Source organism: Cupressus sempervirens, chromosome 9 (genome assembly GCF_028749045.1).
Source record: "Cupressus sempervirens isolate cs-2001-9-10 chromosome 9, ASM2874904v1, whole genome shotgun sequence".
Classification (NCBI taxonomy): Eukaryota; Viridiplantae; Streptophyta; class Pinopsida; order Cupressales; family Cupressaceae; genus Cupressus; species Cupressus sempervirens.
Window position 1 is genome coordinate 257,712,962 of NC_143126.1, and position 16,523 is coordinate 257,729,484.

The window sequence follows — 16,523 nt, forward strand, 5'->3', positions numbered from 1 at the left end:
CATACATTTAGGCTATTGAGATAAGCCTGTCGATGGATATAGAGGTGAGAAAATCAATACGATTCAGAAATATTTTCTATTTTCTTTTGTAGTGTTATTTTTTAGAGGCAATTTTTCTTTTAGGTCTTTTTCATGGACCAATTAGGATTAGTCTCAGCTTCATGCTTATTCATACTTTTTTTCAAATGTTTTGTTGTTTTCTCGAGGAACAAATGTTAAATTTTTTGTGAAAATCTATTATATTTTTCATTTTTAAAAATTTGATCAACAATATATTTAGTATAGAGAATAGCCACATCCCATTTTTATATGGAAAATAGCCGCATCCCATTATAATATGACATGCCTATACATATACTATATTAAATGCTAACTAGAGTAAGATTACATTTATGCTTGCCTATCTATTTTTGTAGTTGAGAGGACAGTACGGTCTCTCTAATCTTTTGAAGTTGAGGTGATCTGGTTGATACTACAATTATTTGGAGTTTTTCTGTAGTTGAGATACACTAAATATATCACTAATGTAATATTTATGGTTTGTGTATTTTAGCACTTTAGATAGTATGATCCAATGCATAAACTGACCAAGGAATGGAAATTTCTGTATGAAATTAATTACAAGTATTTTGGTTTGGGTCATGTTTTGGATCTTAGTTCTAGCTGACGTTACAGTCAGATTTAATGATCAGGTTAGGCTTTAGATATTTAGTCACATTATGAGTGACTTGGTCTGTGTCTCAACATGTGACCTGAACTGTATATCTAATTCAATTAGGTATATTCTCTAGTTTTGAATGGGTGTCTACAACTTTTGTAATGGTAGTTGTATTAAATATTGGTCCAAACAAGCTTCTAGTTGTATTTTTGTGATTCCTCTTTCAGTTTTATTTTGAAGTGTCCATGATAGACTCATGGGAATAATAGAATCTTATTGAATCTCTTATGCCTGAGATGATCAAGAAATTGATATTTTTTTCAATTATTCTTCTATCATATTATGTAGAACAACACGTAGGATGGACATTAATCATAGAGATAATGTTGCAAGGATTATATCTTTTTTTAAGGATGTCCACTAAGAATTTGAATGTGATGCTGAATGAAACATAGGAATTCTGGTTTTGAATAAATCAAATTACAATTTGTATAATGATGTTTGTTAAATTTTACCTTTCCTTTTAACAATATATCTACATTTAATGTTGGTACCTTTTTACAATTTTCAGTATGGCACACTAGCAAAATCTGTAAAATGCATTATTTGGGTTATTATTTTTCACGGTAAGGAAGTGTTGTTGAGATCACTATGAAGGGAACAATGGTCACTATCTACCAAGTTTTAGTGAGGTCAGTACTAATAGGATGTGCATGCTCAATTCTCCCTTGTAATGCCTTTTGGTTTTGTTAATACTTTACAGTATAAAAGAGAAACTACTTAAGTATGAGCCTTGAGGCTTTTGCAGCTCACCTCTTTTTTTTCACAATCCCCATTGTCTTATTTCTTACTAATTATACATATTTTATCAATAAAAGGCTGAAGTCAAGATCATTATTATTATGTGTTGTGATCAATTCTCATATAAGATGCTCACAATTTATCGTTGTGTTGTAGGCTCTTGCCATATATATAATGTATTGTTGTTTATTAGGCATATATAACAATATAAATATCCATAACTTTTTAAATTCAATTTGAGATTAAAATACAACATTCTTTACCATGGTTTCTCATTATTTCTTAACTCACTTTAATTATGTTATTTAATATGTATGATGAGCATGCAAATGACACATTTTCTCCTAAAAGTGGGAGCAGTACCTAAACTTTGCCTTTTCCTATCTTTATTTACACTTTCTTCAAAGTAGTCCCAAGCCTTGTATTCTTCTATTTACCATCTTGGGTCAGATCCATGATTATATAAAATAATAATAGAGGAGATGTTCTTGAACATGATTACGGTCATCAATTTGAAAAGTCACATTTGGAATTGTATCCACACATCCATACCTATAATGGCTTTAACAAAATGCAAGGCTTGGCACATCTTGGGTTGGCACATTGCTTAAACACCAATCTTAAATCTAATTTCTCATAAGGCTGTAACAATAACAAGGGAGTCACCCTTGGTTTGTACTTCTTGCATCAAAAAGCTACAACTTCTCTTAAACCCTTCAAAGCCATGAAAGTCTCTGCTTCATTGTTATTTTTAGAGCCAATAAAAAATGAAGCAACATTAATAGACACTTCAATGTACATGTATAATATATTTTAAAAAATATAACAATATATAATATAAACTAGTGATACTCATAATTGCCAATAAAAAAAACATTTAAGTACCTCTTAATATGAAAAAAAATGTCAATACTAAGAAAAACATAATCTAGGGATTTTTTAAATGCCAATAAATGATGAAAAATTGCAATCAATATTTAAAATTAATAATCTTCATATTGCTTTGCATCAAAAGCATCAAGTCAACATCTGGTTCAACTTTACTTGAACCACAATGAGTGAAAATTCCACTTCCACTAGCCATGTGCTGTACAAGCTGTCTCATGTAAAGAGATCTCTAGAAAATTGTGCAACAATAACATCTATGTCAATACACTTAAATATTAGATCCCAATTCCTTGTCACCTCTTCATTATAATGAAGTTTCATACATGATAGGAGATCTTGAAAGTAATGGGGGTCTAGTACTAGAGACCTTAATGGGGTTGAGGGGCAGTTCCCTAGTGGATTCTGTGCGGGGGGGTTCATGATGCAAGACAGGGTTGAGGGATAGATGCCCTACCATAGAGTCCATATTAAGACTTCTGGAGCCACACAAGCCTTCATGATGCTTGCCATCTTCACAATTTTATCACTGAAGGGTGGAATTAGGTGCATAGGCTTTTATGTGTTTATAAAATGTTATTAAAAATAAATTTCGCCTATTCATCAAAATAGTTAATCACATCAAAGCATCTAGGATCCACATTCAGAGGGGAAGAAAGACATGGTCACATGGTACACTATTGGACACACACTGCACACAAAGTTTTTTCTTCAAGGACCTGTAGGCAGAACATTCCATCTATAAAAAATATTTCTAAAAATGAGTTAATCATGTGCATTTTACACTTGAGCCTTTTCTCTTGTTGCGAATGCATAGCAGATTGCATAAGAATGCACACATGCCATGAAATTTCAAATTCAAATAATTAATCATCTACAAAGACAATAAGGTACTAGATTCTATCACCAAAAAATGATGGTGCATTATCAATTTATAGATGCAATTATACTACACCAATCCCATTTTTCTGATAATTATTTTCATATTGATTAATACTTATTGATATCTAATTAGTAGCTTTCCAGGCATTCCCAATTAACATTGCTAATTTAGAATATAAATTATGATTTAAAGTGAGTTAAAATAAGCGATTTCTGGGTATTAAATTACACACAATACTGACAAGAGTGCCATATCAACCACTGGCCATTCTATCAAATTACTCTCTTTCCAGTAAATCCAATTGCCATGTAGAAGAATCAATTTTGGTTAGTAGGTTTAGTTGATGAGGATTCTCATTGCTGGAGTAAAATAAACCTCTAGGTATAAAGTTGATCCTTTAAACACAAATAAGCTATATTTTTTGTTACTCCCACAAATAAGCTATGTTTTTCTGAGTGTTTGAAGCTATTTCCACAAGTTGTTTGTATTTTCTCTTTCTATGCTACCTCCTGTGAATTGTTTGGGATCTATTATTTAAGTTCCAAATTTTATTTTGTTGTATGAGTAAGGAGGGCTCATCTTTGCTAGTATATCTCCTCTCCACTTTTCCTTTGTTTGGAAATGTAATCATTATTCTGCTGAATCAATTATTTTTAATTAATTTTTCGGTTAAGCATCTAAATTATGCTTTGTTCTCATAGTTATCTTCTTCCTTTATGTTTTATATGTTCTTGATGTCTGTAACAAGAAGATTGACAAGGATTTAATTATTGGCTCAATATTTACATGCTTAAATTTAAGAAAAGTTTGGTCCATCCTCGCACCATTTGCATCTTCTTTATTGACTGGTCTTACTTATTTATATGATAATAGTAGATGCTTCCAAGCAGCCCACTATGAAAGAGAGCACAACAGTAGTGGTAGAGGTCAGTTTTAACATAATTTATTTTTGCAAAGTTTATGTGCTTTTGAAATTGTCATGATCAAATAAGATTCTTATGAACAATAAATAGATATAGCTAAGAAACAATAGAATACGTAATGCTTTATCCATACTATGCCTATGTGATTCCTTGTTTGTTCGCTAATGAGTTGGGAGCCATGCTAACCTTATTTTTATCCAATTATTTATCTTTTCTATGAAGTTTCCCTAGCCAAGTCATCCATTTTTTTGGCCTTCACCATTCTATTAGCATGTATTCAACCATTCTTGTAGGTAAATAATTCACAACTCTATTAATGTTATTTCAATTCACATGAACTAAACATGTTTTGGACTAATAGTGGATCAATTTTGATAGTCACTTAGGTACCTTAGCCACATTGTACTTCCACAATGACCCACACTACATTCTAGAGAGTTTTCTAAAACAATATCTCAAAAAACTTGTGCTTCATCACTTTAAATGCATATTTTATGACTGACATGCATCTATTCTTTCCTTGTTAAGTTTACAATCAACAATCTCATAGTCTTCTTTAGCCCTCACTTGCATCCATATTTCAAATTCTGAAGTCTCTCGACTCTCATATTTTTTATTATCATGATGATAATAAAAAGGTGCATCCATATTTCAGATTCTCAATTCTCTTGACTCTCTATGGGATGGTGTAGCAAAACTATCAGGCTTGAGATCTCTTCAATAATGCCCATCGATTCATACAAGCTTTCTTGTCTCTTCTCACATGGCTGTACATTTTGTTTAGCTATTTGTACTAGCTTGGTTAGAAAACACTATATGATGATCAAAAAAATTTATGTCAACACAATTGAGGATCATGACTCTATGTTTTGTGTACTTGTTTGTGTTTTATTGCACTTTATGTTTTCCTAGCACTTTGTGTTTTATTGCCCTAGAGGCCAAAATAATGATGGTATGTTCTCTCTTGACTGTAACATGCTAATAAGCATGATGCATACCTCCATCTCTCAACCAACTTATGTCTAGCTTCCTCAAAATCAGCAGTTGGCATGATTGTCAAGTAAACTGACCAAGTTAGTCTCTGTATCATCCTGTATTCTTAGTCATTCCCCCTTCTGCTTAATCTAAAGAAGCACCTCCAAGAATATATTATTTAAGTTTTTCATAGCTTTCCTTATGCTCTAAGAAATTAGAATCAAGTTCATCTTCCAAGAAAACTTCATTTGTTAACTGATTCTTCACGAACAATTAATAGCACATTTTTTTGCAACAATGCAATGGAAATTTCATTGTTGTTTCTTGGAACCATAAATTATGGAAGATAAGAAAATGACTTGAGTGAATTAATAATCTCTTATACTAAAATCACCCAACATTTCTTGAGTCAATAAAGTGAAAAGAGACCAACTTAGTGCAAACTCTATTGGGAGCTAAAATAAAATATACTTTTATTTGACTATGAGTGCGTATTATTCTTTCTCATTTTTTTTTATAGGTATCTCTAGTCTTAGGAATGGTAGCCTAATCATGAGGTTGGTAGCAAAAATGAAATGGAATTTTTATTAATAAGGAAACCATGGGGAACTTTTAGTTGAGGAAAATATATTTGTAATGTTTGATTTTATTGTTGATCTATTATTGTTGTTTATATTTGGGAAGTAGGAGAGAGGGAGATGGAAGGGAGGGAAAGTGGGGATGAGGGAGATGAGGAGAGAGAGTGAAGACAAGACATGGAGCAAGGGATAAGGGAGGGATGGTGAGAGAGGGAGGAAGGGTATGGGAGGGGAAGGAAGGAAGTGGGGAGGGTGAGAGATGAGAGGGGGAGAGGAAGAGTAGGGAAGTGGGGATGAGGGAGCGATGAGGAGATATGGAGAGGGGAAAAGGGTAAGTTACCATGATCTTTACTTTCCATTGCATCAAGAACGGTTTGTTATATGCTCTAATCATTTTATACATTGTTAACTTTCCACTACGAATTTTTAGTGAAGGAATTAAGAGAGTATTGCAATGTGGCAACAGAATAATTAGGATTTCAATGTGTAATATGGTAGGTATTGGTGAGAATAATCAATCAGTTATGATTTACATCTTTGGTGGTTCTAGCTTTTTGTTAATAACTAGAGTAGCTAAATTTTGCAAAAAAATCTTGTGCATTCAGAGGCAGATTTGGGAGCTCACAAAGATCAAACATGCAAATTATTAACTAGAAAGAAATTACTGAACACCATTCAACTTGCATTAAGGTTATAAACTATGAAATAGAGATATTAAATGCACAATCTTTAACTTGCATAGATATAAACCATGAAATGAAGATATTTGCTGCATTAAATTTATTGTTGAAGATTTTTCAAATTATAGTTTTATTTCAAATTTCATATTTTGATGAACTTGTTTGATCTTGAATATTTAGTTGAATTTATCTTGCCTATAAATACATATGTATAAATTATCAGTGTTGGAGCTCTATTTCTCATGATAGATTTTGAGTTTTTGATCACTTCATGTATAAATCTTTTAGGCTCTAAAGAAATTTTTGGATGGAGATGCCATATTAATGTTAGATCCAAAAATAAATAGAAATCCTGCTGCAAACTTGGTGATAGAGAAAGTGCTATTAAGGAGTGGTTAAAAGGCTTGGTAGTGATTTGGTTTTGATCAATCAGGTACGCTTCATGTGTCGAGACATTGTCTACTCAGAATTTAGGTCTTGTTTATGGCCTATTATTATTATGAGCTTTATAAGTTTATATAGTTCATTTTTCTATTAAAAATTGCTATTACATTTTGGTTTTCTTTGTGTTGTACAAAATCCAAATTAGCCATGTTGTCTTGAACTTCACTTATTCATCTACGATAGTGCTTTAAATTTTTTAAACTTATCTCTCCCTTATGCCACTTTGCATCGTCTAGATTGGTAAGGGGTTTCTCCTTTTCTACTGTACCAACCATTCCAATTGCATTTGATGATAGTGATTATCTATGCTATGGCCCTTTTTGTATGTTCTTTTTTGGGCTTCTTTTATATAAAATATCTATGATTTGATTATGATCTATAAGAATGGGGATGGAAGACAAGTTGCTGATGATATTCAACATTCTCAATTGTTGAAGTCACCACCATAGATATTGCAAGCACATTATTAAATAACACATTGATATGTTAGGATTTTGATTTTTCCCATCTGTTTACTTATGAAGTTTATGATTTTTGGACCATTCCTTAATCTTGTGCCCAAACACTACATACTCTCAGGCATTGACTTCACAGCTAACTATTCTAATGTTGTACTCTATAAAGTGGCCACTTTTACGTGTTCTACCAAATATTTGATGCCTCTTGTAGCTGCTTTATCAAGTAAAGAAAAATCCCTGTTATGTTCTCTAGATTAATGAAATACTTATAACATTAAAAAAAATGTTTAGAATTAAACTCAATTATTTCTTATTACAGGGCCGCATTAGCCTTATGCTCAAAAGAAGAAGAAGAAGCCTCATGTTATAATATTAGAACCCCAAGAGCCATAGGAGAATGTCAAAGATAGTCATGATGTTCCTATTAGCATCGTGACTATCTTTGGCATTCTCCTATGGCTCTTGTGGAATATTGTTTTTTAATTGCAGGTTATTCAGGGATTGGAACATTTACCTCTAGTCTCCACTATTTATTTAACCAAACCATAGATCTCCTCAAAATTTTGTCACTCCAATTTCCTCCAACATTAATATTTGTAACCCTCTCAGCTATTATTATTTGTAATCCCCACTATGTTGGGAAGGGAATCTGGCTGAGACAGATTTTGATCCAACATTGTATTTGTTTTTGGAGGTTCTTCTATCAGAAATCCTCCCCTTGTATAAAAGGAGGTATGCCTTCTTAAAGACCCTTATAAAGGGCATCTCTAATGTATACAGGACTCCGATCCTGGGCTATATCGAGGGTTTTCTTTGCCCTATTCTTTTTCCCCTAGTGCCTGTAGTTGAATAGGAAATTTTTTTGTAAAATATTTTGATAATATAATATAAAGTCTTGATTACTATTTCCTATTAATGAATTTATATCATATTAATGAATGTTATGTGATTATATTGATTGAATGTTATAGTTCATAAATGGATGAATGAAATGAATGAAGTATGCAATTAGATGTTAATGGGGAATTTAGATTGATGTTAGGGGGAGGGGGGTGAGGCTAGATGAGTTTCCATTTTCACATGGTTGGCATTGTCAAATAGAGAATATTATAGTATTCTTGAAAGCAAGTGAAGCTCAAACTAACATAAAAAGGAATCACAAAACCCAAATCCATATACCTCTCATCTTCTCATCCCAATAAGTCATCTTTTCTATCAATAGCTTTAATTTTTTGCAAAATATTTGGAGGTTTTGAGAATGTTGAACCTAAAATTTATTCTAGATGTTAATTTTGTTGATATGTGGAGAATTGCTTTGTCCTGTGTGGGGACATTCTAGAATCTTGATATTGGTTTAAATATGAGCTGACTATAGGTTATTTATGTACCAAATTTCTATAGAGATTTTCCCATTCTAGACCATCTTGATGCACAATTGTAGATTTGATAGGATTCTACTGATTGGAGAGGGAGACTTCCACCATTAACCTCTATGCTTTTCTTGATGTCCATATCGTGTTCCCAAGGTGCCATTTTACCACAACTTAGAAGTAGGCTAAAGAAGTAGTGAAATGTTTCCTTATAGCTACCATTACAAATTCCATTTTTAAAAAAGTTTGAACAATGGATATTTAATATATCCATTTACTGCATATCCCACATTCATGGATTTCCATGAAATGACATCACTTTAAAGCAAGAATAATGTGCCTTGTCTATTCTTCTGTATTTTGCATATGTATCTAATAGCTACCATTACCAATCCTATTATTTTTCAAGTTTGAGCAATGTATATTTAATGTATCCATTTACTACATATCCCACACTCATGGATTTCCATGAGATGACATCACTTTGAAGAATAATGTGCCTTGTCTATTCTTCTATATTTTGCATATGTATCTATCATTACATTTCCAACAATAAAAATTATTTGATGATAATAGTCTTTTCATCATACTTTGATGGATATCTATGATCTGCTCTAGAGCTCCCATTTTGGCATGGGAGGGAAGATGGCAACAAAGGTTGCACTCGCCTTTAATTTTACATTTGAGTTTTTGGTCTATTCATTTAGCACAAGGATTTTTTTCCTCTTCAATTCCTTTCAGCAAGAATAGATTTGCAGACTGAGTTTCTTTAGGAATTCTCTTTTAGTTGAGCTTGCAAGGGAGATCAGCTAGTGAAGATTCTCTGTTAGCTTTTAATACGCTTCATAGATGAGACTGCATTATATGGTTTGAACAAGATGTGGAAAAAAATCAAGTGTGTGATATTTCAGAAGATTGAAGATGAGCCCATTCTCGAGTGTAGTAATGAATCTCAAAGCTCCTTTAGCCCAAGCATATCATGTCCTTCAGACGATCTTTCTGAAGCTACATCAACACTATAAGAAACATTACTTGATTAAAAAATTCACAATGTCTTTTAGACTCCTATGGGGTAGATGTTACACATCCACACCCTGGAGAAGATTCCAGTCCATCAATAGCGGTAGTAGGTTTTCAATATAGATCATTGTTTGCTATAGTTCTGGTTCACACAATTCATATGAAAAATGCTTATGTTAATATTTTGGGTTTGGTGCAAATGTTAGGTGGTTGTATCTCAAGACTAGCCTGAAGTCACAATGTATGTAGGCCTAATTGTGCTCAGGCACACTGGTAAGAGCTCATTCAAGATTTGTATAAAGTCTGGCAAGATCCAGTACGAGGCACTAGTACTAGAGGAATGATAAAGTAGGCATCATATGTGGCATTTTTTTAGTCTATGGGGTTATCATGTTTCTTAGCAAAATATTGTTACATGTTTGGTTCAAAAGTTATATATTTCAGGGGTGTGTATTTAAGCTAGGGATTTGCTTGACTGTAACTTTGCATTTTAAAAGTAGTCTTTTGGTATATATCATATGTCTGCCTGCGTTGTTATGTCCTTGTAAATTTTATTTGAGATGTAAATGTCAGGATGTTGATTCAGTTTATGTTTGATTTGGATGTGTTCTACTTGAAAAAGTGGCCACGTTTTACACCAACATATAGTACTCAATTTATATTCAGTGTTAGACTAGGATGATTACCTGTATTATGTAGTGACAATGCATAGCCAATAAAATTTGCAAATCTAGAATGTAAGAGATTTAATTTACAAAGAATTAACTTGAGGAAAACTTTTACAACTTCACACACCATGGATTAGGGATGTGTTCTGAATTACTAAATGACAAAGAGGAGAAAACCCTCTAGAGCACAATTTCTGCCTTGATCATTATGCATTTTATTAACACTGAACCAACCAATGAAATTGAAAATTCTTAGACAAGTTACAGTTCCTCAAAATTAAAAATATGTTTTTTGGAAATTCACTTGCTACTCAAAATTTAAAGTATGATATTAGGAAATTTGAATGATTATTTCACTTTGATTCTTTGTAGGGAGCTACTGATTTCTTTTTACAAAGCAGTAGGACAAAAGCCTCTGCAAATCATATTTTATAGGTAATTTATTTTATTTTGATTGGTTTTTGTGGTGAGATTTAGTTCTGCATTTCTTATGTCTCCTTAGTGATAGCTTTGGTATTGATTCAGAGATGGTGTAAGTGAAGGACAATTTTACCAAGTTCTACTTTATGAACTAGATGCTATTCGCAGGGTCAATTTCTTAATACTCACTATAGTACTTGTTATTCAATTGAGATTGACACGGCTCATTAGTTTGTTTGTATTCTCTTTGGATTTTGTTAAAGAAGATAGTTGAATGCTATATGAACTAAGAGTTCTATGGTGTGAATAGGCTTGTGCATCTCTTGAGCCAAGTTACCAGTCCCCAGTGACATTTGTTGTTGTTCAAAAGTGGCACCATACTAGACTATTTGCAAACAACCATGCAGATAGGCATTCTATAGATAGAAGTGGGAACATCTTGCTAGGTAGGAAGGTCCTATAAGGCTATATAGTACTATTCTTCTCTATTCAAAGGTGTCAATTTGTAACGCTGATGTGTGTTTCCTATATTTTGTCAGGCACTGTGGTTGATTCCAAAATTTTCCATCCCACAAAATTTGACTTTTATCTCTGTAGTCATGCTGAGATATAGGTATAATAATTATTTCTTAGATCAACTTGTCATGCTTTCTTTTCTATGTATTGTAACAAAAATTGATCTGGTTTTTATCATTTACAGGGAGCCAGTAGACCAACACATTATCATGTGCTTTGGGATAAGAACAAATTGCCAGACTGGGAACATGACTAAAGGATCAGGGGATGCCCAAAATTCAATATTAGGCATCTCTAGAAGTAGTACATGGTCAATGCTCAGGTATAACTCAAACCATTCCATTCTCATAGATTTTACTCTTGGGCTTAAAAGTACTATTTTGTCATTTTAAGTAATGGATAGATGTGAAATTGTTAAACTTTGAGTACAAATAAAATCAAAGATTGTTTGGTAATCTATTTAATGGTAATGGTTTCCTATCAATATTCCCACAGGCCCTGTAAAGAATATGCCAACTATCTACAGTCATACACACAAATTGAGAATTGGATAAAAAAATGTAATAGTAGTACCCCTAATACAAGGAGAACAAAAACTAAAAATAGACTTTGATCCAATGATAGGTGGTTTAGAAACCACTTGTCAAGATGGATTGATTATTCATGTGATAAATGTTCCCTAGTTCTTTAGAGTGCCTTTGTGGAGATTATCATTTCGTGCTAGTTTTGCTGTAGTCATCTACTTAACCTGTGTTCCCAACCACTCCATATCTTCCATCTCCTTGTCTACATGTGCCCAAATTCTGTGCTGTTAAACTTGAAAGCATTTTGAATAGAGGCAAGTTGAGTTCATTTTTTGTTGATAGATCCTCTGAGATCATCAATGAAAAGTAATAGTGGCATCCTGACAAGGCATGATGTTGCCTTTTCTCTTTCTTTCTAGCTATTTGATCAATACCAATATTCCTATATATAGATTGAGAATTGGTTGATAACATATAATAGCCATAATACAAAGATAAACAAAATACAAATTAAAACCAACAAAGAGTGGGTGGCAAGCCACTATTCAAGGGTTTGAGAGTGCTAGTTTGGGGTTTTTGATGTTGCAAGGTATTGGAGAGAAATTCCTTTTGGGATTAAGCAATTGAAGAGGTAATAAGTCACTGTCCAGGAGTTGGGGTTGATTGGATGTCATTTGATGATACTTCCTTTGAAAAAGTAGTCATTTTTATGCATAAAAATAGGGTATCAGTCAAGGGTAGTTGTGCTAATCCAAAACAAACATAAAGAAATCCATGATATGTTGTAATACACCAAATAGGGCATTAGTGAGCATCATTACGTTATCACATGTCTTGGGAAAATCCAAAGTCATCCCCATTTCAAGTATGCAGCAGGCCTAAAGGGAAAAGAATTGGATTGTTGGAACAATTTGAGAGAGTGTTGTATTGGGGTATTGAAATTGTGTTGGAACCTTACAATCCTTGAGTTCAAATGTTTTAAAGTTTATGAAGCCAAATCCTTCATTTAGGGAGCCTTGAAGATACATGATGATGGATGTCCCACATTCTCTTTGGTATTTTTTTAGTTAGCAAGTTAATTTTACAATTTAGATATTGTGGATTGAAAAAATCAGATTTCATTCTTTCACTATTTGTGTCCATTGATGGAAATTCAACTATTAAATTCTTTAATGTAAAAGAGCCATTTTTCTTTCACTTGAACTATGTGATGCAGATTCAAAAATGTTTTGTTGGCTAGAAACCATTTAATCAATTGGATATCACTAGATGAGTTGTTTTAGTACCTAAATGTTTTGAGGGAATAGTAGATTTTCATTTCTCACTTTCAATGCAATGATGAATGGCATTAAATATCTATTTGGCATGAGGTTTTTGACATTGTGGCTTAGCTTTGATGGAATTGATCATTGCATTTAATTAAAATTGATATCAACTTTTCAAGGACAAGTCTTGATAATTCTTCATGAAGTAAACAATATTTGAATTGCCAGAGCTGAACTCTGATAGAGAATTTGCTGCTTATTACCTGCATTGGTTATGTTCAAACACCAAAATAAGTGCTTGAGCCAAGCCTCATTAATCTACGAGTGGAAATTCAAGATCCTAATGGATTGCTCAAAATGCTGATCTAGATGGTATCTATAGACAATTCAATTGAACTATGTGTTTGTTATAGCCTTCCTCCAAGAGGAGGATTCAATTAAACTATTCATCTAGGATTCCACATTTTTCATGCATGTCTACGAAGTTAGTTGCAACTTAAACAAATATATTCTCTCAACATATCTATTTTTTGCATATCTAGCAACCATGGCTTTTGATGACCGCATTACATTCATGCATCCTGTCAAATAGTTCACATGACTTATCTATGCTTCCATTTTGCAAGCATGTCTCCCAAGGAAAATGCTACTACTTCATCTACACTGTTTGAAAAAATACTTTATGCTTTGATGGATGCCTATAGCTTATCCAAAGCTCTCATTCAATAGTTATGAGATGATCAATCAAGAGGAAATAGTTGAGATCTTAGAGTGACGCAATTTTCAGATGATCATAAGAAATGAAATGGTCATGTGAGTAGAAAGAAACTATAAAGACATTGTGTATAGATGAAGGCATGAAATGGATGGTTTTGGAACACTCAACATAAACACTCAACATTCAGTACATATCATCATTCGAGATCAAATGGGTGTGTGGGATTATATGCATAGTGAATAATAAAGGAGGGAATTGAACCCTCCCTGAGGCTCACACTTGTTGAGGTCCACTTCAGCAATGGCCCTTCCTATGAAATTGTTGTCTAAAACCATTCTAATGAGATAATGTGTTATGACCTCTTCATTAGTAAGATGGAATGTGAATCCAAGAGGTAGTTGTGCATCACCCATATCATGACTGTATGAATTGTCTTCCTTATTTCCCATAGCAAAGGAAATGAATATGGGTGATAGGGAAGAGAATTCAATAATAGAGGCTCTTAACTTTAGTTACAATCATGATATGGGTGATGCACAACTGCCTCCTAGATTCACATTCCATCCCATTGATGAAGAGCTCATAACACATTATCTCATTAGAAAAGTTTCAGACAACAATTTCATAGGAAGGGCCATTGCTGAAGTGGACCACAACAAGTGTGAGACTCAAAAAAATTTTGACCAAGCATTGGTCAAAATTTTGACCAATGCTTGGAAAATTTTGACCAATGTTTGGCAAATTTTGACCAATTTTGTGTAGTTTTCTATTAGCATTGGTCAAATTTTTGACTAATGCTTGGCAGAACTTGGGCCAACATATTTGAAAGTTTTTGACCAACTTATTGGTCAAAATTTTGACCAATGGGTTCGTCGAATATGGTCAAACTTTGGTCAAATAACTGGGTCAACATTTTGACCAATATTGGTCAAAAAATGACCTCAAATGTACTAGTGAGATCTCCTCAACTTTCAAGGCATATTGATATGCTTCTTCTACACTTTCCAAGTTCACAAAACTTATCTCATATTTTATTCTAGATCTCAATCCATTAATGTACCTTGCAATTTTCTCAACATCATCATCCACATGTCCAGATTTGATGTCCAATCTATAGAATTCCTTGGTATATTCTTTCATAGTCATGTCCTTTTACCTCAGATTTTGCATCTTTCTCAACAAGCTAACTTGGTAATCAATAGGGAGGAATTTTTTCTTTACCTTGCTTACCGTTTTCACCCAAGTTTTGATCTTTTCCTTTCCTCTCCTTTGTTTATAAGTTTGCAAATGCTCCCACCATAGTGAGGCATGACCTTTCAATCTAGTGACTGCAATATTAACCTTTCTATTATCAGGAGTGTTTTCATACTCAAAGAACTTCTCCATATCAAAGATCCAATCCAACACAACATTGGTGTCCAATCTCCTATCATAGAGAAAAACTTCTAGAATAGGCTTTGAATTTTCCCTAGACAATACTCTCAAGGAATCTAGCTTCATCTTGGTCTTCTTTAGGTTCTTGATTAGGGTTTGGTGCTACTGCTTCATCATCACTTACATCATCAAGATGTGCTCCTCTCCTCTGGGCTATCTCCACAATATCTAATCTAGCTACAATTTGTCTCAATGTATCCAATATTGCATTATCAACATTTCCTCTACCTTGAACCATCTTCACAAACTAGGTTCATGCAAGATCATAACCCTCTGCAAGTTATAGGTCAAATCCATAGATCTGCCACCCTATAACCGAATCCAAATCAGGTTTCTACATGATCCAATCTTCACAAGGATGAACCTCAAGCTCTGATACCACCTGATGTAGGGAGAAAAAGAACAACTAGGGCCTAAGACTCACCCAACTATCCAAACCACCCTACAAGAGTTAACACAATAGAACAAAACACATAGGACAACCACCAAAGGAGGAAGAGGAACAAATACTCTTATTGATTCATCAAAATTTCTTCATAGATGCCTAGCTATAAGGCCTTCTGGGTTATGACCAATTACAAATACATTCACATCTAGATCCATGATCCAACTTTAAGTTCACATCTTCTACTTGATCCTCTAAGTTCTACCAATCTCCTTCTAAAATCTCCCTAAATTTTTTTCCAAGATCTCCTTAAATACATTCCAAAATGGCTTATAGAAGATTCTAGAAAAAAGAAAGCCACAAGTCAGCCCATAATAGATATTAAATACCTATACCAAAATTAAATGCAAGCAAAGTCGGCCCAAAGTGGAACTAGACACAGATAGCTCGACAAATGAAGACTACGCAAAAAATTGGCACTCGACATTTACATGAGCTCAGCACCCAAAGGGTTGCTTGGCACCAATAGGAACTTGACACCCAAAGGATCACTCAACACCAATAGGAACCGACACCCAAAGGATCACTTGGCACCAACAGGAACTCAACACCCAGGATCACTCGGCACCAATAGACAAAAAGAACAAAAGTTTAGGTTTGTAAGGAAACCCAAGATGCTCCTACATCAAGATCCCATTTCATCACATAGAATTATGCAAGATGATAATCTCCATGTTTTATGCAAAATTGGCTGAAAATCGATACACGAGGAAAATGATGATATCTCCCAACTCTATATGAATTAAGACTTGCACTCTTATATGTAGGTATTATTTTAGGTCTTATTTAATCACATAAGGCTAAAAAGGCTAATTCATTAAGGATAAATTACTACATGATGTGCAAATAGCACACAAA

General features: G+C 33.5%; 1 pseudogene; it reads left to right on the forward strand.

Moving 5' to 3' along the window:
• Window positions 1-32: 32 nt before the first annotated feature.
• On the forward strand, window positions 33-11,535 carry LOC149538424 (protein argonaute PNH1-like; annotated as a pseudogene).
• Window positions 11,536-16,523: the final 4,988 nt, after the last annotated feature.